Source organism: Ursus arctos, unplaced genomic scaffold, assembly GCF_023065955.2.
Source record: "Ursus arctos isolate Adak ecotype North America unplaced genomic scaffold, UrsArc2.0 scaffold_4, whole genome shotgun sequence".
Taxonomy (NCBI): domain Eukaryota; kingdom Metazoa; phylum Chordata; class Mammalia; order Carnivora; family Ursidae; genus Ursus; species Ursus arctos.
In genome coordinates this window covers 66,773,912-66,796,975 of record NW_026623056.1, presented here as the reverse complement: position 1 = coordinate 66,796,975, position 23,064 = coordinate 66,773,912, and positions in this window count along the sequence as shown.

Sequence of the window (23,064 nt, the reverse complement as noted above, 5' to 3'; positions counted from 1 at the left end):
TTCAGTTTTAAAGGGGGGGATGCTGTTAGTAACCTCACAGGCTTGTTGTAAGGTTGAAGTCTGAAAATATCATCAAAATGCTTGGGACAAAGCTGATATTCAATAAATTTTAAGAATTTTGTCATGTCTTATCTATATTTCATCAAAAATGCCATATTAATAATCAGACAGAAAGTGATAAAAGAATGTCTTTTTAGAATTTATAACACCTTATTGGCAATAGTTACGTTGTATTCTATGCATATTTGTTAACCTATTAAATGGGAGTGTTTCATTACCTGTAAGATAATTTTGCTGATCTTCAAGTTAGGAAGGAATCATGTTACAAATGTGTAGTAATCTCTTAAGCTAGATTTATAGCCTGACCCGTGTCTGCAGAACGAAGGATGTGGCTCAGCTTCCATCTTGAGAGAAAGCCACATCTTCAGACTGACAAGGTGGCTCTTACTAGTCAGAGCGAGGCAAATCCGACACACACCTTGTGACTCCTGGCATCCCCCGTTGCTTTGCGGCTTCTCCTTGCCTGCTTCCCATGTGATGTGTTCTGTGGGTATATGGAGGGGTGGAATCCTAGCTACAGATTAGATCAAAGTTTTGAGAAAATGATTTGAAAACATTTTTTTCTTATACCTAGAATGATTATGTATAGCTGCTTATAAAATACTGCGGTTTGATGTTTAATCCTTTATGCAAATATGGATAAAAATACATTGAACTAGTTTCTTGAGTACACTCTTTGTGACTATTATCTTACTAAAATGACTAAAAAAGTGGTCTTGAAAATTCGGGTCTTTCTCTTATGTTCATGAATGATTGATGAAGCGGCCTTTATGTGCAGTAAACCGTGGATTGCAGAAACAGCAACTTTGGTCCTTTATGCGACTGAGTTTTACTACAGAGTTCCCCATAAATATCAGGTTATAAATAAACTGTGCCTTGCAAGTGCTTTAACCCGATTCCAGGCTATTCTCTAATTGGCCTGCCACAGATGGCTATAGCCAAATAACTAACAATTAGATTACCCTATTGTTACAAATTTACTCTGAGAATAGCAAGGCGCATGTGGCTTTTGACAAGAGGTTACCGAAGAAAGGTATAGAGCAATTTGGTAAATATTAAATGACATTTTAATTCACAAGTATGTCGTTTTCGCTCTTGAAATACAATAATAACAGTCACTGTCAGCATTTTGGTTATTTGTTGGGTCTTGCATACTGCAAATGGATTTATATAAATGAACATAAATACAAGCAAGGTTAAAATGGAAACTACACTAGAAGCGTACTATGCAATATTTCTTCGGATCCCCGTTTCATGCCGATATCATAGGCAGGACTGTTCTGATGAGATCTGTCTAGTTGTCTCAATAACTAAATTCCCTTGAAGAGAACGGGTGAGGTGTTGTCCTCTGTCATGTTTAATGCTATGGTATGATTTTACAGAAGGACAAGAACAGTATTTTAGGTGCTAAGCATGAGTTAGTAAATATACTGTTAATAAGGAAGGAGGAACTTGAAATAATTAAAGAAGCGATATTGACATTTTCATATCCCATTTCCTCAGTCTGTGAGTTGGAGAACAGTTGTGGCGCATTTGTAGAAGGAAAGTCTCCTGGAGTCTACAAGCCGACTTCTTTTTTTTTTTTTTTTTTAAGATTTTATTTATTTATTTGACAGAGATAGAGACAGCCAGCGAGAGAGGGAACACAAGCAGGGGGAGTGGGAGAGGAAGAAGCAGGCTCCCAGCGGAGGAGCCTGATGCGGGGCTCGATCCCATAAAGCCAGCATCACGCCCTGAGCCGAAGGCAGACGCTTAACCGCTGTGCCACCCAGGCGCCCCTACAAGCCGACTTTAATGAACTACATTGCACATTCAGCCACACCTGCTCTCTTACTCAACATTTCTCATATTCACTGGACCCACGCTCTTCACCTGGGTAAAAATTTAAGGTAGACACCAGTGGTTGGTAACAGAGAATAAAGAAGGCTGTGTCTTCCTTTTTATTCAGAAAAGGTGTTTCTCAAACATGGAAATACAAGGCAAAGAGCCTATTTGAGTTACTACCGCCTTTTTCAATCTGCTCGGCAAGAGTACCTCACTGAATTTATTTGATGGTTTCAGGAGGAGTTCTTTTAAGAAACTGTGTTTTCTTAGAATTTAGAGAACTCTCTAAACACACTCCTAATTAACACCTAAATTCTTTCTTTCAGGCTAGACAGGGACTTTCTTTGCATAACAACGTCTGGGGCATTTGCAAATCTCAGCTTGCTTTACATTTTTTAGGGGTTGCAGTTCTTGTGACCAGAAATGCATGTGAAAGCAAATTTATTACAGTTGTAGAGAAGGAACAGTTAAACTAAAAATGATCTCTGATTGAGAATAGCAACATTGGGTGTCTGACATCTGTTTCTCTAGTTGTTTTAAAACTCAACATAGACGAAGCATTTTAAATCATAATGAATAGCATACTTTCAATTCAAGGCATATGATTATCAAAAATTCAGTAGCTTCTTTTTACAAGATAACTAACTTTTAAATAGACAACCATTAAATACTTGACAAAAACTGAGCAGTTCATATATGTTAAGATATGCTTTTAAATGTTTTGAGTTCCAGCTGTTTCTTTCTCTGTTCTTAGTAAGAAGAATGTGCCAAAACTCTGTATACATTGACATAACCTTTTCCTAAGTAAAGCATATTTAGGGGATGATTTCACGAGGTTTAAGCCAATCACTTTTACTTTTGTTGGAGTAAGTCCTTACCAAAATGAATCTCTTTTGATAGTGTAGTTTTGATAGATTAGAACTTCATTATGTTTTTATAAATTATTACTAAAATGCTAATAGTAAGGATAGTTATTACTATTTATGATTACTTAGAGCCCTCAGTTGCTTATTATGCCTGTACAATAATTTATTACTGCTTTGTTTGTGGGAAGTTGTATATAAAACCAGTAATATATTAAATCCTAATTTCCATTCTAATACAGAGTGAAAAAAAAAATCATCTGAAGGTGATGAATTTTCCGTGGCACCAATCACTGTCACACATTCTAGGCAAGTGATATTTTTAGAGAGGCTTTGAGAAATGTAGTAAAAAATTACAAAGGAAAGTCATTCCCTTCATATAGGAAAAACCCTGGGTGTAATTAAGAAAGAGGAGAACCCTTAACAGAGATGTCTGTTTACATATCTGATATTTGCCACAGACTTCTCCTGCGATTTTTAGTAAATCACTAAAATGATGTACTTCCATTTATTCATTTTAAAAATAAGTTTTATAAATCCAACTTTCCTATTCCACATGGCTATTAGGACCAAATATGTTTTGTTAGACATTTAAAAGTACCACACTGATTTCTGTATATGTGTGTGTGTCTGTGTATCTGTGTGTATGGGTATGTGTGTGCACAAGGGATATGTGTTGCTGGTGATATTGTGATGTATAGCTATTCCCTGGCTAAGAATGTCACATGGTTTATAGCTTGTTTTAGTAAACCATCATATTTTGGAGTACTGACATTATAACCAGTAACAATTTTTGAGTTTTGAAAATGTGGCAGACAATGTACTAGATGAATTATATTCATTATCAGTAGAAGGTTAAATTACGTAAGTTAACTATATGTAAGCATAGTTAATTAAATAAGCTAACTATATGTAAGTTATAGTACCTTAGAGTACAAAGGCTAAGGTTCAATAATGTTTGCTATTATTATAAGATTTAATTATCAAATCAACATTATGGAACAGGTACTAATAGTCCTCATTTGGGACTGAGGAAACCGGAAGTGGAAGATGTTGAAGAAGTTGCTTGAGGTTAAATTGTGAATATCAGGATAGGAACCAGATGAGCTGACTCTAGAGCCCATCCTCTTTTTTTTTTTTTTTTTAAGATTTTATTTATTTATTTGACAGAGAGACAGCTAGCAAGAGAGGGAACACAAGCAGGGAGGGGTGGGAGAGGAAGAAGCAGGCTCCCAGTGGAGGAGCCTGATGTGGGGGCTCTATCCCAGGGACCTGGGATTACACCCTGAGCTAAAGGCAGACACTTATATGACTGAGCCATCCAGGCGCCCCAAGCCCATCCTCTTAACTGTTATACTCTGCTAACATTCTAGATATATTCATTTCCTCCTTAAAATCCCATATATAGAATTATCTAAAACTGTCATTAGGATTATGTTTAACTTCACCCAGAATATCTACATACCAATATAAGATGATGAATAAAAGTTAAATAAAAATCCCTGGAATGGATGGTAGACACATCAACCTAAAAATGTGCCTGTGGGCTTCTTTCTGTGATCATTAGGTAACCTTTAGGTAAAAATGGGAGCAGCAATTTTTTTGATTATCTTAAGGATTTTGTGTACAGAAAATGTTATTCAGAGGTTCACTTTGGGTTTTAGAATAATATTTGGTGGTGAATGGAATCCAAAGAGGACATGCTGTATAACTCCATTTATATGACTTATAGGAACAAAAAAAAATACGTGGTAATAGAAATCTGAACAATTAATGACTCAGGGGAGATAGAGTTGACTGGAAGGTTACAAAATGGAACTCTCTGGAATGATGAATTTTTTTTTTTTTCTATTTTATCTTGTTTGATGGCTACATGTATACAATTAGCAAAAATTATTGAACTGAGCATTTAGTAACTAAAGGAAAATGTTCTTTATTCATATATGACATGATTGTAAATAAAGAAATCTCAATGAGATCTACCAAAAAGTCCAACTGAATTAATGTGATTTTACCAAGGTTGTAGGGTACAAGATCAGTAAACAAAACTATGTTTTTACAATAGCAATACATAATTGGAAAATAGAAATATTAAAATACAATTTGAATAGATTAAAAACACCAAATTACATATAAACTAAATCTAAACTTTAAACTGTACATAAAGATTTAAAATGTGCTTACCCACAAAGGAAACAATCCTATTGCCCCAAATATTTTGGGGGCTATTTCACAAAATAACCACTTACAGTTTATTTTCTCAATGTTCTGAACAACCAATGTTATTGTCTGAGTGCAATTTCTTGTCTGTAGCTTTAAAATATATTGAGCCTCTTGTCAAAGCCCTCCAAATGGGATAATCTAACAGCCCATCTCCCCTAGAAACTATACATAACCACACTCTTCTCACTACTCATAGACATTTGTTGTGTCTACCTAAGTCTCCTTACTTGGGATTTTGTATGGCCACAGTTCTGGAAATGTCTTCCTTCTTTCCCACTTCAGAAAAGACACCCGCTGTCCTCCACACCAATTTGTTTCTTACCTGTTGTCCCATTTTTCCAGGTACCAAACATACAGCAGTGTGACACTTCTCATTCAGTTTTACCTTCTCTTCCAGTGATTACAAGAAATTTGTTCCTTTCTCCATTCCACTAATGCCTGCTTTACTCTTTGAGGATAGTACTTCTATCAATACTAGCTTATTATTCAGACTCACAACTAGAGCTTAGGGTTCTCAATAGCAGGGACAAGTTCTTATTCATCTTTGTTCATAGCGGGCACAATAAATCTATATTTTTATACCTATATATCTATAATAGAGCATATGTTGATAATCATCAGTTCTAACTTAAGGAGTAAGTAAGTTACAGACCTTTCCTTTAGATTCAAATTATGGTTATTTGGAAGGAGACAACAGAGGAATCTACAATGAGTATTTACATGTATATTTGCCCAATGCACATTCCTCAAAAAAAAAAAAAAAAAAACTGTCTTAAGTTCAGACAATAGGTTTTAGCATTTACAGCTTATTTAAGGTGAAAGTTGATGCTCTTTAAATATTGAATGAGCCCTTTTAGCTAGAACGGATGCTTTAAAATTGAAAGAGACTTCCATCTGAGATATAATAAGGAATGAGTTTCATTTGCGCAGCCATGTTTCTTACTATGAATTATGGGTACCCATTATGTTGTTTTGTGTTAGATATTTCATATTATTCTAGACTTATAATAGCAAATACAAGTAAATGTTGAAGGCATATTATGGCTGTTGGGTTCATAACATTTTAATGAAACATAAAAAAATTGAAGTGCTCTGGTAAAGCTTTTTACTGTCCATGTGACCCTCTTCCTCTTACGGTAAGATGCTTCAAGTATACTTTACACTTAAGTTTCTCAGGCTCACATAATTGTGTCCTAAGCATGGTCTCTATCATAAGAAAGATATTTTTCCTATTATTTACTACTCTTTGGTATTTAAAGGTTTCCTTTGATAACTCTGTGGTAACCATCTTCTTCCTTTATTTCCCAAAACTACCTTTAGTTTTTTCTTGAGTGTTGATGCACTTTATTTATTTTTTTTAATAATGATTTTTTATTATGTTAGTGTTGATGCACTTTAAAGAGGCTACTTTTGCTTTGATAAAGGCATCTACTGATAATACATGCTTTTCAATTGCTCATGTGACTTTATTCAGAATATTTTAAAAAGCATTAAAATGTGTTTTCAGAGAATGATGTAGAAAATGATATTTAATTATCAGTGTGTTTCACAAAAACCCACAAGGGCATTTCCCAAATTCTTCTAAATATAGATAAATCCTAGAAGACTTAGTCATTTTTCATTCCCTTCTAGTTTGGTTTATTAATAGTGGCAATCATTCATTGAGCATATAAAATATGACAACATTGCTTTAAGCATTTATATTATGTTATTCAAGCTTTATAAAAGCTTTTTAGGAAAGGATTATTATGTCACTCTAAAAATGAGGAAACTCAGATGTCAGAGGTTTGCACAGGCTGACATAGCCAAGTCTGAAATTAAACTCAGTTCTGAATGACCTCAAAGATGATCCTCAACCATGTTCCTTATAGTGTTATATACGAGAGACTTTTCTATTTATTATGAAATCCCTCTTCATAAAATATTTTCAACATACAGATGAGGATAGGTTGGCATATTAATGTTAATAAATCCTCAAAATCCCCACCTTTCACAAAGAAATTTGATCTTGATTACAGAGATTACAAAGAAGGCTGTCTATCTGAAGTTACGATTTTATATTCAGTCTGAAGATGGCCTAGGGACATGTTACCTATCGTAAACCCAACTTCCAGTTTCATGCCAGGGCAAATCATGATGATCATAAATCTATGGCTATCCATGTTTGATTCTGAATTGGTCAAGATATTTGCTATGTTTAATTCCCACTTGTGTTTAGCATAGTTCTATATGAAGTTGCATGTATAATTGGTATGGGAACTTGCATGCTCTGCCATTCACAGAGGAGCTGCTTTGCTTTCTGATGAGAAGTCATCCTCTAATACTTCTGAAATTGACCCAACCATGTGATAGGCCTGGGTTTAAATCCTCTCTTTTTCAGGTTTAACATACTACCCCACCTTTCATTCCACCTCTCAGAAAAGTATTCTACTCCTCATCTTGAAATCAAAATTATTATTGAGGAGTTTTATATTAGGTATAGGGGTGCTCAGGCCTGTAGGAATAGAAAAAAAGAGGAAGAATGTATTAAGGGAACCTGGGTAAAATATTTGACTTTGGACCTGAAAAAGAGGTCTACTAAGCTCTGTATGTGTAGGAATATCAAAGAGGCCCACAATAAAGGAAAGGTTAGCTAACTTTTAATATTTTTTAAAAGATTTATTTATTTATTTGAGAGAGTGAGAGAGAGTGAGGGGAGGGGTAGAGGGAGAGGGAATGAAAGAATCTCAAGCATTCTCCCTGCTGTGTGTGGAACCCAATTCAGGGGCTCAGTCTCACAACCCTGAGATCATGACCTGAGGCGAAACCAAGAGTTGGATGCTCACCCAAATGAGCCACCCAGGTGCCCTAAAAATAGCTGACTTTTAAACCAGATAAACATTTCCTACATAAGTAAGGGAAAAGAAATTTTACTTGTTTGTCAATACTATTTGCCCCTTTTTTCCCTTGCCTAAGGAAATGTTTTCTTTGTTTTCAGATTGGCATTTTACTCAGCTGGAATGATCACCTTCCTAAACATTTTTTTAAACTAGGCATAGTCACATGATCTAGTTCTAAGCAACAAAATATAAGTAGATGTCTCTGGTGGGCCCTCATGTAAAATTTTGAAAGGAAAGAGGATTGGCTGAAATCTGCCTTCTGCCTTTTGCCTTTGACCTTTCATCTTTCCCCTGTATGGATATAATTCTTGGCAATAGAACAACCATCTCATGAGCATGAGGTTAAATGCCAAACTCTGTGGAGTGTAAGGTTAAAAGTTTACAGAAGATGCTGTGATGGCATTGGAAAGCTCCTAGATCAGATCTGAATTACTTCCTCTGACTATTTTTATCATGAGAAAAAAAACCAAAAAAAACCACTCCTATTTGGTTCAGTTACTATATTTCAGCTGACACAATTTCAAAAGATATAAACAAGTTCAAACATATTTTTTCATGTACTGTATTAATACATTGAAAACACAGTATTGTTTTCATAAGTGCTGTGATTCCTCTTGACAAAGGAACCTCAAAGACTGTCAATAGAACAGTCTAAAGTGAGTCCTGATGATGCAAAAGAGTGTTTCACTAGACCGGCAAGCGCATGTGACAAGACCTACTTACCTCACGGCTAGTTCTTGAGCAACACTTCTTCTGACAGATTTCTGAAGGCCTCTTGGTGCTTTCCCAGCTTTGATGATTTTACTTTTTCAGCACAGTTTCAGCAGGACATTGCGGAGAGAATAACAGAATCTACTATTTATCCCAATTTAGCTGTTGCTATACTTAAGTGTTCTCTAGTTGTAGAGATTTAAGCGGTTCTGAAGGTGACGAAATTTTCACTGTGTCTGTACCTCAAAGGTGAAATAAAATAGAAATAAAACAAAGGAAGACAGAATGTTATTGTCTAGAGAAAGCAAAAGCTTTGAAAGTTGCCCATGACCATAATTCTAGAGAAATCTACCAAAATTACTACTTACTCAGGAGCCACATGATTAATTAAATATTCTAGTTCAATCTCTTATTTTATACCAAAAAACATGGTAAAGGGAATACATAATCTTTATGTACCTAACATAATAGGAAACTGACTCCTAAAATATCTTCATAAGAAATTCACCATTCTATCTTGAAATTCAAATACAAAGAAAAGTGTTTTGGTAATATGAGTAACATCAAAAAGTAAACTGTCTTCAATGAAAAGGGTGTCATTCATAATGATACTTAAGAGAGAGTAAAAAAAAAAGAGTAGAATGTGCAGATTGAAAGCCTACTACTTTAAAAAACTTGGAATTATTACTATTTATCTGTAGACATTCTAATATATTTTAAATCACTCTGCTGCTTATTAAAAAATATCTATTCTCTTTTAAAGTACTGGAGTATTTTTTTGTGTGTAAATGTACAAAATGAGTTTAATGGCATAAGAAACACACTATATATAAACTTAAGAAAGTGAATCTTATAGATACCTTATAATTTAGGAATCATATTGATCATGATGGTACTAGTTTGCTTAGGGTAATATAAATGGTATTTTATTAACTTGAAGCCCTGGGGCCCATGAATCACTAATCAGTTATGTTAGCTTAGGTAAGGGAATATCTCTCAAGATTTAAGTTTTCTTATTTATGAAGGGAAAAAGTTGAAGTATACTTCAGTCTCTATGAATTGACGGATGCATGTGTAAAAAGTAGCACTTTGAGCATATTCTGGATCGAAAACTTTGGAAATGTTACCCAACAATAATAGACTGAAGAAATTATGGACACCACTTTCAGGGTCTAATCCATAGGTCTTGAAGTAGCATAACCCAGTAATTATGATTTCCCTTCTTTTTCAGTTGCTGTTAGTGGAGAGATTGTAGTAAACAACCAGACCGGGGAATCTCCCTTCCAAACACCCTAGACATTCTCATGTGTTTTATAAGGACTTTTCTTTCAACAGATATTTAATGTGCCAGTCACTCTTCTGCCTGTTGATACTTTCTTGTCCTTTTTGGACTTAACATATAAAGCAGGCGCCTTTATTTAGATTTTTATTTTTAGAAGTTTAACATTTGAATGGCAATTGTAGTAAATAATATCTTTAACATTGGGCTGGGCAGATGTGTTTGGTATCTCTGTGAACTATCTTGTTCCGATCACCTGTAAATAGCTAAATAAATAGTACGATGGGTAGCACTCAGTAAAATCTCTAATAGCTTCTTCCTCTTTTGTCTCACCTGCCAGCTCACAGGTGTGTACACTCACACACTCACACACACACACACACACACACACACACAGAATCAGGATCAGGGTCTCCATTAAATTTATGGTTCTATTCCTTGGCCTCATCTTGAACTCCTAACACAATGGCTTCTCGCAATTCATCACAAGAGAGTCTATAAGAAAGTGATGGAGGAACTGGCCTAAATCTATCACTACTAATAGAAAACAGTTCAAAAATTAAGATGCTTAACTCCTTAAATGAGTACTTCTATTCTTCCATCTAAAGGCTACTGTACCAGTATCTTCATCATCCATCAGTAGTCATCATCATCATCTTCAGGTTTTAAGTATTTATTATTGAAGTTGAAGTCAAGGACAGGTAGCTTTAATTTTGCATCATCCTGTGAGTATGTTCTGCTCCTGGTTTCCAGGGCTCTGATGATGTGCAGGTAACTCTCTACATGATCCTTTTCTTAAGTTTGGTGCATTCACTTGTAAAAAGGAATAATCTGTATGTCTAAAAGAAAATCAATTAGTCTTAATGATACAAATATTTGCTTAATAAGACTCCTTAGGGAGCCAATATTAATCAAAGGCTCAGAATGATCTGTAATTAGCACATCAATTGTACATGTGTTAGTGGATGATTGTAAAGTGCTTAAGGGTTCTTAGAATACTTTATTTTTTATTATAATTAAAAAATTTTCTCCTGACACTTTAGTTAAATTTCTTAGCCCAAGATATCATTGTCTTTCATCTGAACTGTGCCTCTAACCTTCTAACTTCTACTTCAACCTTGGTCACATATACCTCAGAGGAACTTTTTTATAATATAAATCAAATCTGGTCTCTCTTCAGATTAGCTTTGCATCACACTAAAATAAAATTCAAGTTTTGATCCCTGTTTATATTTTCTGGATCAGTTCCTCCCACTGCCTCCTTAAGATTCTGTGTTCCAGCTGCATCAGCCTTCTTGATGCTCCAAGTTGTGTCTCTCCTTGGGGCTTTGCATTTGCCATGTCCTCTGTCTACAATACTGCCACATGACTTCTTGCCCTTTCAGTTTTAATTCAATTGAAATCTCAGAAACACCTTGCTTCCCTGACTCCTAAAGTATGACCTAATTCACCCAACAACGCTCATCTCTTTTCCTCTATTTTTACTTTATTTGCGGCATTCATTTCTGTCTGAAATGCTCTTTTTCAATGATTTGTCTATGATCTGTCTCTCTTCATTAGATGTAAACTTCATGAACTTGAGCACTTCTTATTCAGAGCTGTATTCCTTAAGCCCAGATAATGACTGTCAAATAATAAGTATATATATATATATATGTGTGTGTGTGTGTGTGTGTGTGTGTGTGTGTGTATGTGTATTTATATATATATACATACACATTGAAAACCAGGTGTTAATTGGGACTCTTTCTTCATCCCACATTTGTTGACTACTTATAAGGCTATTATTCATAAGTTATTTTTAAATTCTGCCACGACTTCATTGTTTGTTTCATTATTTTCATTATAGTGAGAAATTGTATTAATAGGAAATACCTGATTGTTTGTAAACAAAGTATAATCTACCATTCATTTCACCAAAAACTTTGGGGGAAATGAAGAGACCGAATATTCTGAGGCCTGCACAGCATCTCTTTTCTTTGAAAATTTCTCAATTTCTCTAGGTTTCTGGCCTTAATAATACTTTCTCCATTTTACAGTGCCTTTTAAAAGAAATAGATTTTAAATTCTAATAGGGAGTACAATCTACTGTGTAAATCACAAGGAGTTCACATCTCATCTAATTATGAAGAGTTTCTACCTTTTTTGGTATAAATTTGCTTGGCCTTATTTTTGCCCCCAACTTATTTGCTGTTTCACTATTGTTTTCTTTGTGAACCAACTCTAAGAGAGATTAAAGTAAGCCAGCTGAGTGATTTTCCAATAAGAAATCACATTTCATTCTAATTATTTTGGAACCGAAGCAAGCCACAATGTCGCAGGTGAGCAGAGGAAAGAGCCTGTGGTTTGGCTTCTCGTGGAAGATACTGCCACCTGTACCTGTACTCTAAAGTAAACAGTATGTTGTGCTCTTTGGTGTGTTCTGACAGCTCATAAAAGAAGGCAACTTATCCCTTTATTTATTTATAGTCTTCTTTTATATTTTGATATGGGGAAAGCTGTGAGTCCTAAACAGTTAGTTTCCTTTTCACAGCAATACAGAACGCAAAATATTTGTCCTCTTTTCTCCAAACCTTTAATATGGTAACAAACATGTTTTGAAATTCTGTAAGAGATATGGTGTAAGCTAATTGAGATTCAATTAGTACATCACATGCTTTTTGCTATGCAGAAGCTAACTGGGGATCTGTCTATTAGAAATTACTCATAGCTGGATGAGAGCTAGATGAATAGTAATTTAGACCTTGAAAGACATGTAAGACTATAAATGGAAGTAAAAGTGAGGCTAATGGAAGATCACCCAAGAACTTTTCAGAATTCCCTAATGAGAAATTCTAATTTTCATATTTGACATTAGGGCTTATAATAATGATGAGACCTCAAGATTGAGTACAATTAGATCCATAAAATGCGTTGCAAATATCTTGAAAACTACCAATTAAATTGAACCTTTGAGCTGGGTTTGTCTGACTTTCTTATAATGATTCATAATATGAGAAATTCTGGATTTTCTTTCCTTTGTTATTAACAACAAATGTAATTTTATATTACGTAACCAATGATACGTAACAGCCAAAGTAATCTTTTCACAACCAAAGACAAAATGTCACTTCTCTGCTCAAAACATTGAGATAGCTTCCCATCTTCCTGAGAATTAATTACAAAGCCCTTACCGTGGCCTTCTAGGTCCTCCCAGGGCTACCCCACCTCTACTTTCTGTCCTTTTAATCTCTTCCCTTGTTCATCTGTGATAGCAGCTGGCTATACCTTTCTTTATGTCTCATGGCCATGAGGCCATGTGGCCTTTCCTCTTCTCAAGCTCTTTCCATATTCTGTTTCCTTAGCAGAGAATTTCTTTATTTCAGATATCTACATGGCTCTTTCCCTCATCTCATTTTGCTCTGCTCAAGGGTCATTTTTTCAGAGAGGCCTTCCCTGATGAAACTATGTAAAATAGAACACTTTTCTCAGACCCATAACTCTGTATTCCTTCTCCTGCTCTATTATTCTTAGCATTTGTAATCTGATATACTATATTTTACTTATTTTATTTTGTATTTTTCCACTTAGAATGTAAGTTTCCCAAAGCCAAACAATCTGGAGTTTTTGTTTGTGACTATGTCTGACACATATTATGCACTCAATAAATATCTGTCCATGAATGAAGAATTTCTGAGCCTTTATCTTTGTGTTTTATCTAAATCGGTTAATTGTGCATTCACTAATGAAAGAGAACAGAGTAACAATTTTTACATGAATTATTAGAGGTTAGCCTTCATCTTATAATAATGCTGTTGTTAAAATTAATTGCATAATATTAAATTTTAAAGAAAGGTCCTTGTATGATATAAGCCCTTGAAATTCAATTTTTTTTATTATATGAACAGCAAATATCATGAAAAATTTGTTTTCCAGATATTTTTAGCTAATCATGCACTGAAAAATATTCTGTATCTGATCTCTTACATAAAAATATCTCTTCAAATAGTACTTAACATTAATTAGTTTTTGTTAAGCAGAGAAATATTCATTAATAAAAAGAACCATCTAGTCCAGGGTTGCTTTATATAGCATTACTTTCTCAGCATTTTTTATTGTACTCCAAGCAGTGTAAATTGCAATCAAAAGCGTATTTTTTAACTATAAGAAAGTAAAATAATAGGATCACTCATACTATTGTTAGTTAAAATAATGTGCACCAGACATAAAATTTAGGCAGAAATAGAGATAAGCGATTTTGCATAAATCTTTTCTTAAACTTTTAATTCCCTAGAACCATTCCTTTTAATGTCAAACAACTATCTTTAATCTTAGAAGATAGTTGCAAAAATATTATTTGCTTTACATTCATTATATCTATATGAAATAATCAATTCACCTACCACATTCAAATTCCTAATTTTGTAGTTCATATAACATTCTGAACAGCAGTGTAGAGGGTCTATCTCATCTATCTCTCTGTCCCTCTATCTACCTACGTACTTACCTATCTCTCATCTATATTTTTCATCTACCAATTTATCAAGAGATACTTATAAAACTCTTACCTCCACTTAATACACCCAAATTTCCATCCTCAGTGGTGGTAGGGAGATGGGGACAACTTGAGAGGGAAGAAGTAGATTCGTTATTACTGTTTTTCCCCAGAAGAAGTCATGCCAGCAGCAGTGTGAGTTCTAAGACATTGCAGGATATTAGAGATAACACTGCATCGATAGAGAAAATTCCATTTACTGCATCACTACTACCTGTGGTTTGTGCCTGAATTTACCGTAGTGAAAATGCTCACACACAACATTATTTAAGTTAAAACAATTGGCTGTTATAGTTTGCAGGAAACCACACAAAATGAAAGAAGATAGACTTCATAGAACTTTTTATATAATTTATATTATTCAAGTGTCTCCAATTTCCATACAGAATAAATACATAAATACCTACTTTGAACATCAAGGCTCATACCTGAATATTTTGTTTTAGATTTTATTTTGTTTCAATGAGTATTGTGTGAAAAAGAAGCATTATTTGGAAGCTATAATCAGGTTTCACTCTATTTTATACATTAGCTATCAATCCTTTTCTTTCAGTCTGCTTCAAATATGCATTATCAACAATGGAAAATATTTGCTAACCTACAGTGATACGTATTTATTATTCTTTATTAAGGAACATTACTTAAAGGTATAGATAATGGGTAAAAAAAATGGCATTAAGGTTGTAGTCAGATTCTTTTTCTTTTAGTGTCATATCTAAATATAGTAAAGGGTAAATTTTTAAAATTTTTAAAAAGTAATCATGTATCAGTATTGAATAAAACCAAATCAAATCACAAGAAACTATTGTTTTCTTCCCTAGGTAACACATAAAGAAGGAGTTAAGATAAATAATTGCCAAGAAAATAGTTGAGCATGAATGGGACATGTTTTTTGTAGCTAACTTCTTTTTTATTGTTAATCTGTGAAATACAATAGTCTTTCTTAAAACATGTGTTCCAGGTATTAATGCTGCATAACAAATTACCTCAAAACTTAGCAGCTTAAGGGGCACCTGGGTGTCTCAGTCGGTTAAGCATCTGCCTTCGGCTCAGGTCATGATCTCAGGGTCCGGGGATCGAGCCCCATGTCAAGCTCCCTGCTCAGCTTTTCCCTCTCCCTCTGCCTGCTGCTCCCCCTGCTTGTGCTCTCTCTCTCTGTCAAATAAATAAATAAAATCTTAAAAAAAAAAAAAACTTAGCAGCTTAAAACAATAACCATTTTATTATATTTCATGACTTCATGAATCATGATTCATCTAGGTGATTCTATGCTTTGTGTCATAGACTGATGTCAACAGATGTTATTCAGCAGCCTGATGGGCTGATATGGAAGGTCAAAACAGCTTTACTCGTATGTCTGGTACCTTGGCTGAAATGATTGGAAGGTGGGACTCAGCTGGGCCAGTTGACCAGTGTCTATATCCGACCACTCCAGTGTGATCATGTCAAGGTGACTGGACTTCTCACATGGCAGCAAAAAGCTACTAGGTAGACTGTGTCAAGAGACAGGAAGTGGTAGCTTCTTCTTAAGGCTACTAGAAGGGTTTCTCTTTTGCTATATTGGATTTGTTTAAAGAGTCCCAAAAGTGCACTCAGATTCAAGCAAGAACATAGGCCCCACTTCTTGAATGGTGGAAAAGCAAAGGACTTTGACCATCTTTAATGTGTCACAATATATCATGTTTACTTGTTTATTTTTCCTCGTTTTACAATGTGTCTGAAAGTCAGGAATTCTAATGAATACTAAAATTCTGCTGAAGGTATTCATGAGATATAGAAAAGTTTTTTATTAGGTGAAAATGTCCTCTCTTGATGACTCTAAGACTTTGCTTTGTCATTTTTTTTTAAGGTTTAAAAATCAGTTCATTTAAAAAATTGGTCATTGATATCTCTTATTTTGGGGAATTGCATGATCACATTTCTTACTGATATTTTTGTTGTGGATATTAGGCTTTATTTTAACTTTTATTAGTGTTTTATCATTCTCATTCCTTATCCCAATATTTTGTCAAAACTCTTAGTCTGCTAATGAACAAAAATGAAAACAAAACAGACCATCAAAAAATAAAAGAACTTTCTCTTGATTCCATACTACTCTCTATTTTCTCTCTTTCCTTCACTTACGAACTTGTCACAAGGAGATTGTGTAAGCAGTGTGTCTGTACCCCCTTCTTTACCCCAGCAGTGTAGGTTCTTCCTCATGTACTTTGCAGGAATATCTCCCAGTCTTTTCACCAATGGCCTCATAATTCCAAAATTCCAAACACCGTGAAGATTTATTGTTCAGGTCTTGATGGTCTTCTCTGCTACCTTTCACACTTGTTATTTCCACACATCTGAAAATTATTCATCAGTCCTGTGAGTCATCACAAATTGCTGGTCCTCCAAGTTCCACACTGTCTTCTCTTGAGATTCTTCTGGCATTATCTAGCCAGGAGGTGTTAGTTCTCTTCAGAATTCTGTCTTGGGGTCTATTTTAATTCTGCAGTCTCTCTCTAGGTGATCTGTCTTTGCTCACAAGGGAAGTAGTTATTACATACTGATGACTTACATAGTTCTGTTTTCTAAACTTCTTGCTAGCACTTCAGATTTAACATTCAAATGCCAGCTGGACATCTCTAAATACATGTTGTAGAGGTGCTTCCAAGTCAACATGACTAACCTTGATCATCCCCTGATATTTCCTGTAGGTTGTTGGCAACATCAGAATTCATCAGGTCAATCAGGTTGTAAAACAGGGATTGAGCTCTGGTTTGTCTCTCTTCCTACCCTTTCCCAACCCTCCAACTACTCATAGCTGTTAAGTAACTTAAGTCTTGTTGATTACTAAAATTCTCCTCTCAATTCCTACTAACACTGCTCTAATTTGGACAACATTATTTTTTGATAGGAGTAATGCAGCTGCCTCCTATTTGTTTCCCTGTCTAGTCTTATATCCACTCAGATACCAGAGTGAACCTTAGAGACCTAACAATAACACCACTATGCCTCATGATTTTTAATATCTCTCCATTATCAAGAATAGTATTTTTTAAAACTGCATATAGTTGCACATTAATAAGTTATAAACTTAATTTAGTGGATCACAATAAATGTTTTTAATAAAATAGAATATATTATATAGAAAATCATAGAGAGCTTTGCATTGTAAGAATGAGTATATCACTTGATTGTTTCAGAGGCATGTATGTGTACATACTGGGCAGCAATTAATATGCTCTTCTTACTCCAGAGCAGTGAAGCGTTGGTATTTCCAGTGCACAAGATAATGCATTAAGGGGGGTGGGGTGGGGAGATAAACTAGAACTTCTATTTATTTTATTTAGAAATGATAAGAAATAACTTGAGCTTGTCCTGCATTCAGTATACTTATTGGAATTGGTGCCTTCCTCAGTATTTCAAGAGTTGAACTCACATGATTCTACCAAGTTTGAGGTATTCCCAGAGAAGAATTAAGTGCTTCATAGTGAAAGGTTTGGAGATGATGTTCTAACTTCTTAAATCTCTTTTAGTTTATGGCAATTCATCTGTACCTGGTTAAGTAAATTAATGGATTATATTCTCAGTTTTAAATAAACTAACCCTTATAATGGATCTGTGGCTTAAAAAGTAGTTCTAAAGAAACCACAAAGTGAAGACCTTTCTGCAAGACAATAGATAACACTGGAGTTACCAATTCTAGTCCTGCCAGGCGCTCTTTCTTGTTCATAATACAAAGTAAAGATTATTATAATACCAATTACAATCACCTCAAATAATTGTGCCCAAAACACACTTTCCTAGGACAACAGTAAAGACGAATGGGGAGACATGATTGCACATGAAGGTCCATACTTATTACAAGCACCTGCTTCTGTATGCCTGTAAAAATCAGCTTAGTTGATAAAAAGAAAATTCTCTAGTATTTATTTTACCAAAGGTAGTAGACTGATTACTGACTTAATATGTCACCTACTTTACCACTCCTGTGTACTAAGTTGAGTTTTATTTTTTCCCAGTATCCCATCTCCATTATAACCTTTGTGTATTTTCACATTGCACTCATTCATAAGGAAAGGATCTGTTTCCTCTGTGAGTACATGCTACTTAATTAGCTTTATACTTCCCACATCCTGGACAGTTCCTGACACAGAGCTAACACATAATAAATGGTGAATCCAAGCACATGAGTATGTGTTGTGAATGTGTATATGTGTATAAATTCATGAATGTGGCTAAGTTAATGCTTTGGTTTACTATGTAATTTGAGCACAAATATTACGAATGCAAGAACTTCGCTTCATTAAAATAAAGATGATCTATTCGTATCTTTAACCTTCTTTGGGTATCATGTATTTATTCTAGAATATTCTGTGCACACAAAAATATGTAAATTACCAAAAAACTGAAAGGCTATTTACAATCTTTTATATACATAATTATATCTGAGGCTTTGCACATACTGTATTGACTGCACATTTGCTGATGTGAGAAAAAGCAAAACAAGAAACTTAGAAATTAGCTGCATATCAAATGTTTGCTTCAATCTTCGCACATTGAATAAGACATATTTTTCAAGTTGATTTTTTTTCACTGTGACTTCTGCAGGTTTAGGTACAATATCAAAATCACTCAAAACATTGGTCCACATCAATCTTCCTGGTTCCTGAGTGACTACTTCACCATATAAACTTCTGTTCACCTTGAGAAACTAGGAAAATTGCTCTATTACTAAAGATACTCAAAAATGTACATTACTTATATCAGTTATTAGGGTTTCCTGATAATATGGGTAAATAACCTGGCTATTAGGGAATAATAATATAAATATCTAATGGAGTGTGTACTCAAGAGTTACTTAGAAGAAATTGTGGTTAAAAGAGAGTTATCCTACTAAATCAAGAAGAATCTGTGATAGATCAATGCAAAGATTTTCCCTGAAGGTTAGTCAGATTCTCCTTAGACATGGTTGGTTTGTTGTGGAGGTGTGGAGGGGTTAGGGTATGAAATCTTGTTCTGTGTATGAGCATTAATTTGGGCTGACTTTCCACATCAGAGAAATCTTTTAATATTCTTTCTAAATCATTAAAAAAATAAGAACATCTAGCCAAGGGAAATAATTTTATTCCTTGGAAACTATGGTCAAAGCCCAATTGAAGTAAATAATTCCACTGGTATGGTTTTGATTTTTGTGATGCTAGATGGCTGCTTTACTGTTTTGAGAAGGATTTGGCTCTCTCCTGTCCCTGTTTGTACCTACAGAGTTCCCTTTTTGCTACCTAGGAAGGGTAGAAGATGATCAGATTAAATTTCTTTTTATTCTAACCCCTTGAATATTTGGGAAACAGAGGGTATCAATTCAGCACACTACATTTAGGCAGAACATCAGTTTGGCTATTTTAACTTTATAGAATTGCTTAAATAAGGATTCACTCATATAAGTATGCACTTTATATAGATAAGCATTTCTTAAATTGGATGTTCCGTAGCATTCTCTGATTATCCCTATTATAGCACTTATTGTATTAAAACGTTTGTTTGAGTGTATTCCCCAAAAGATACACCTTGAACACTTTGAAGCCAATGAGTATGACTTGTTCACTTCTGTATCTCTGGTCCTTAATACAATGGGCATAATGTAATGCTTAATAAGTAGTGAATGTGAAGAATGCATCAGCAAATTCTTGATATGCAAACAAACCATCCCAAAACTTAATGCTTAAAGCAACAACCATTATTATTGCTAATGAATCCATTGATCATCTGATCATTTTGCTTATATGGCCAGACTAGGTTGATCTTGGTGGTGCTCACTCATAGTTCTGTGGTCAGTGGTAGTTTTGGCTATGGGCTGTGATATCTGAAATGGTCTTATTCTCATATCTGATCTTTCTCTACTAACATGGCTAGTGAGGGTGTCTACACCACATGTCTCTGTCCAGCTAACAATCTAGCCAGAGCCTGTTCACATTCTAGTAGATGGTAGGTATTCCAAGAACTTAATGAAAATTATAAGTCGCCTGGAGGCATAATAATGTTTCTGAGTCATTAATTTAGTCATAGCAAGTCACGAGACAAACTTGTTTTTAACACTGTGGGTAGAATTCCCACCCTCTTATGTTTTGATGGGAAGGGCTTCAAACTCTTGTGGTCAGTTTTGAAATTAACCATAAATGATAAAACATCCAGAATATCGCAAGATAGTAAACTGTGAAATCTGAAATCCCTTCCCTGTAGCATTAGCAACATCATTAATACAGTAGTCTCATCTTATTCACAGGAATTACGTTTCGGGACCCACAGTGGATGCCTCAAATGGCAGAAAATATTGGTTTTCTTATACATACATACCAATGATAAAGTTTAATTTAGAAATTAGGCACAGTAGGAGATTAACAATAATAACCAATAATGACATAGAATAATTACAACAGGATACTGTAATAAAAGTTATGTTAATGTGGTCTCTCTCTCTCTCAAGATTTCTTATTGTACTATATTCACCCTTCTTGTGATGATGTAAGATGATAAAATGCCTATGTGATATGAAGTGAGGTGAATGACGTAGGCATTGCAACATAGGGGGAGCCTACTGGTGACCTTCTGACAATATTTCAGAAGGAGAATCAACTGCTTCCAGACTATGGTTGACCATGGGTAGTTGAAACTGTGGAAAAAGGAAACACAGATAATGGGGAACTACTGTATCTTCATCTTTTTTTCTGCCTGGGATTTGAGTCCCCTTCAAAAATCCACTCAAATGCTAGTTATTAGCTTTACTCCCTATAAAACACTTTTCTTTCTGTTATCCCAGTTGTACAACCTCTTAGCCTCTGTCTACCTGGGGAGGCTAGATAGAATTGAAAATCTAAGCAAAAAAATCTACCCTGCTTAGAGAAAGCTGTTTTGAGAACAACTGGAAATTTCAGCAGCCTGATGCAAGTCTGAATTTATGGCTTATTTTAGTTTTATTTTATGTCTTCATTCCACTCAGCCTTAAGAAGATGATAGTTCAGATAATAATAGCTCATTTCTGAAGTGGGTTCAACAAAAGAAAGCTTTGACCATTCTTTTAGCCTTCTTTTAGTAGTGTGACCATCATAAGCTTTTCTTTCTTTCTTTCTTTCTTTCTTTCTTTCTTTCTTTCTTTCTTTCTTTCTTTCTTTCTTTCCTTTTTTTTTTTTTTCTTAAAAAAAAAAAAAAGCTGGTGGTCTGAGCATCAGGTGTTGTAAAAACCCCTCCGGAGTTCACCAGCTGCATTACATGGAATCATTGAGTTAGATGATGTCTGTAAAGAGAGATTGGAGGTGTCATTAAAATTAACACTAAGCATTATGAGAACAGGAAATTGTAGGTAAGGTGGTTTTCAGAGTTAGTTCTGAGTAAAACTGTGGGATTGATAAAATGTCTTCTTGGCGATTCATGACTTACCTTAAATTTTGCATTCTGCTTTGTCTCGGGAGGTTGTCTATCTTTACTTAAATCTTCACTGATGATGTTTGGGTGATTTTTATAGAAAATATTCAAAGACGAAAATAGCCTCAAGATCCAGAAGAATGGATTTAAGCAAATGGCAGATGGATGAGGGTGACAACCTTCATGTCACACTGTGGAGGTCACAAACTGTTCTTAAATAATCTTGAGTACTTTCATGCATGAAGTCGTATATTCATCTAATAAACATTTATTGAGCACCTTCTATATATCAAGCACTGAGGCAATTACAGAGAAGAATGAGGTACATTCTTAACCTCAAGAATTATACTGCCTGGAAAAGAAAGCCTACAGGTAAGTTGATGATAAGCTATGAAGTGAAGATAAATATAAAGTGCTCTGAGCGTACAGGGGAAGCAACTAAGTATTATCTGGAGAGCTGGAGGTGAATTAATATGGGAGACAAAATAGAAGGTAGATCAAAAACTATGACTATTCACTATTCACAGGTAAAAGCAGAATTCAGGCAGTGTGAATAATACAAAGCATAGCACAAAAGTAGAAAGTAATTTAGTCTCTTTGAGAAATTAAAAGACAACTCAGTTTTCTAAAGCAGAAGTTATATTAAAGTGGGGAAGATCATATTTTTCTGTATAATGTTGCTGAGTCAGAATTACGAGTGTTTAAATGATTAATTCATGTACAAGCATTATCATCTAGGATATCACACACTCCACTCCTCCTGAGTCATATTTGAACTGCTCAGTCCTGTACCCTTCATGTGTATCTGGATTCTAGTACTTTTCATCTTGGATTGTATAATTTCTTAATATCTATGTTTTCCTTGACTTTAAGCTTGAAAATAAGATAGTCTCTTATCATATTTCTATCTCCTTCATCTGGAACAGTACAAAGTACTTGTATATTTGCTGAGGGCTTTTTTCTCAGCCTTTCTAAATTACCTTCATTCTTCCCAATCTTAGTCTTAAACTGCTTACCTTCTAGTAAGCCTATTTTATTGTCCCAAACTCTTAATAACCCCAACCAATAATCTTTGAAGTAGAACGAAATATTCACTTGGGGCTACATTGGTTTCTTAGCCCCAGTGAATTCAACAAAATCTCTGAGCCTTGTAAATGTACAGAAGTGGCCATGGATCCTAACGCAATGTCATTTGTAGCAGGATTTCTCCAAATATGAAGAGCCACATAGGTGAGGATACCACGTATTTCACCCAAGTCATCTGTTTGTAAAAACATGTTTCTGTTTGACTCTTAT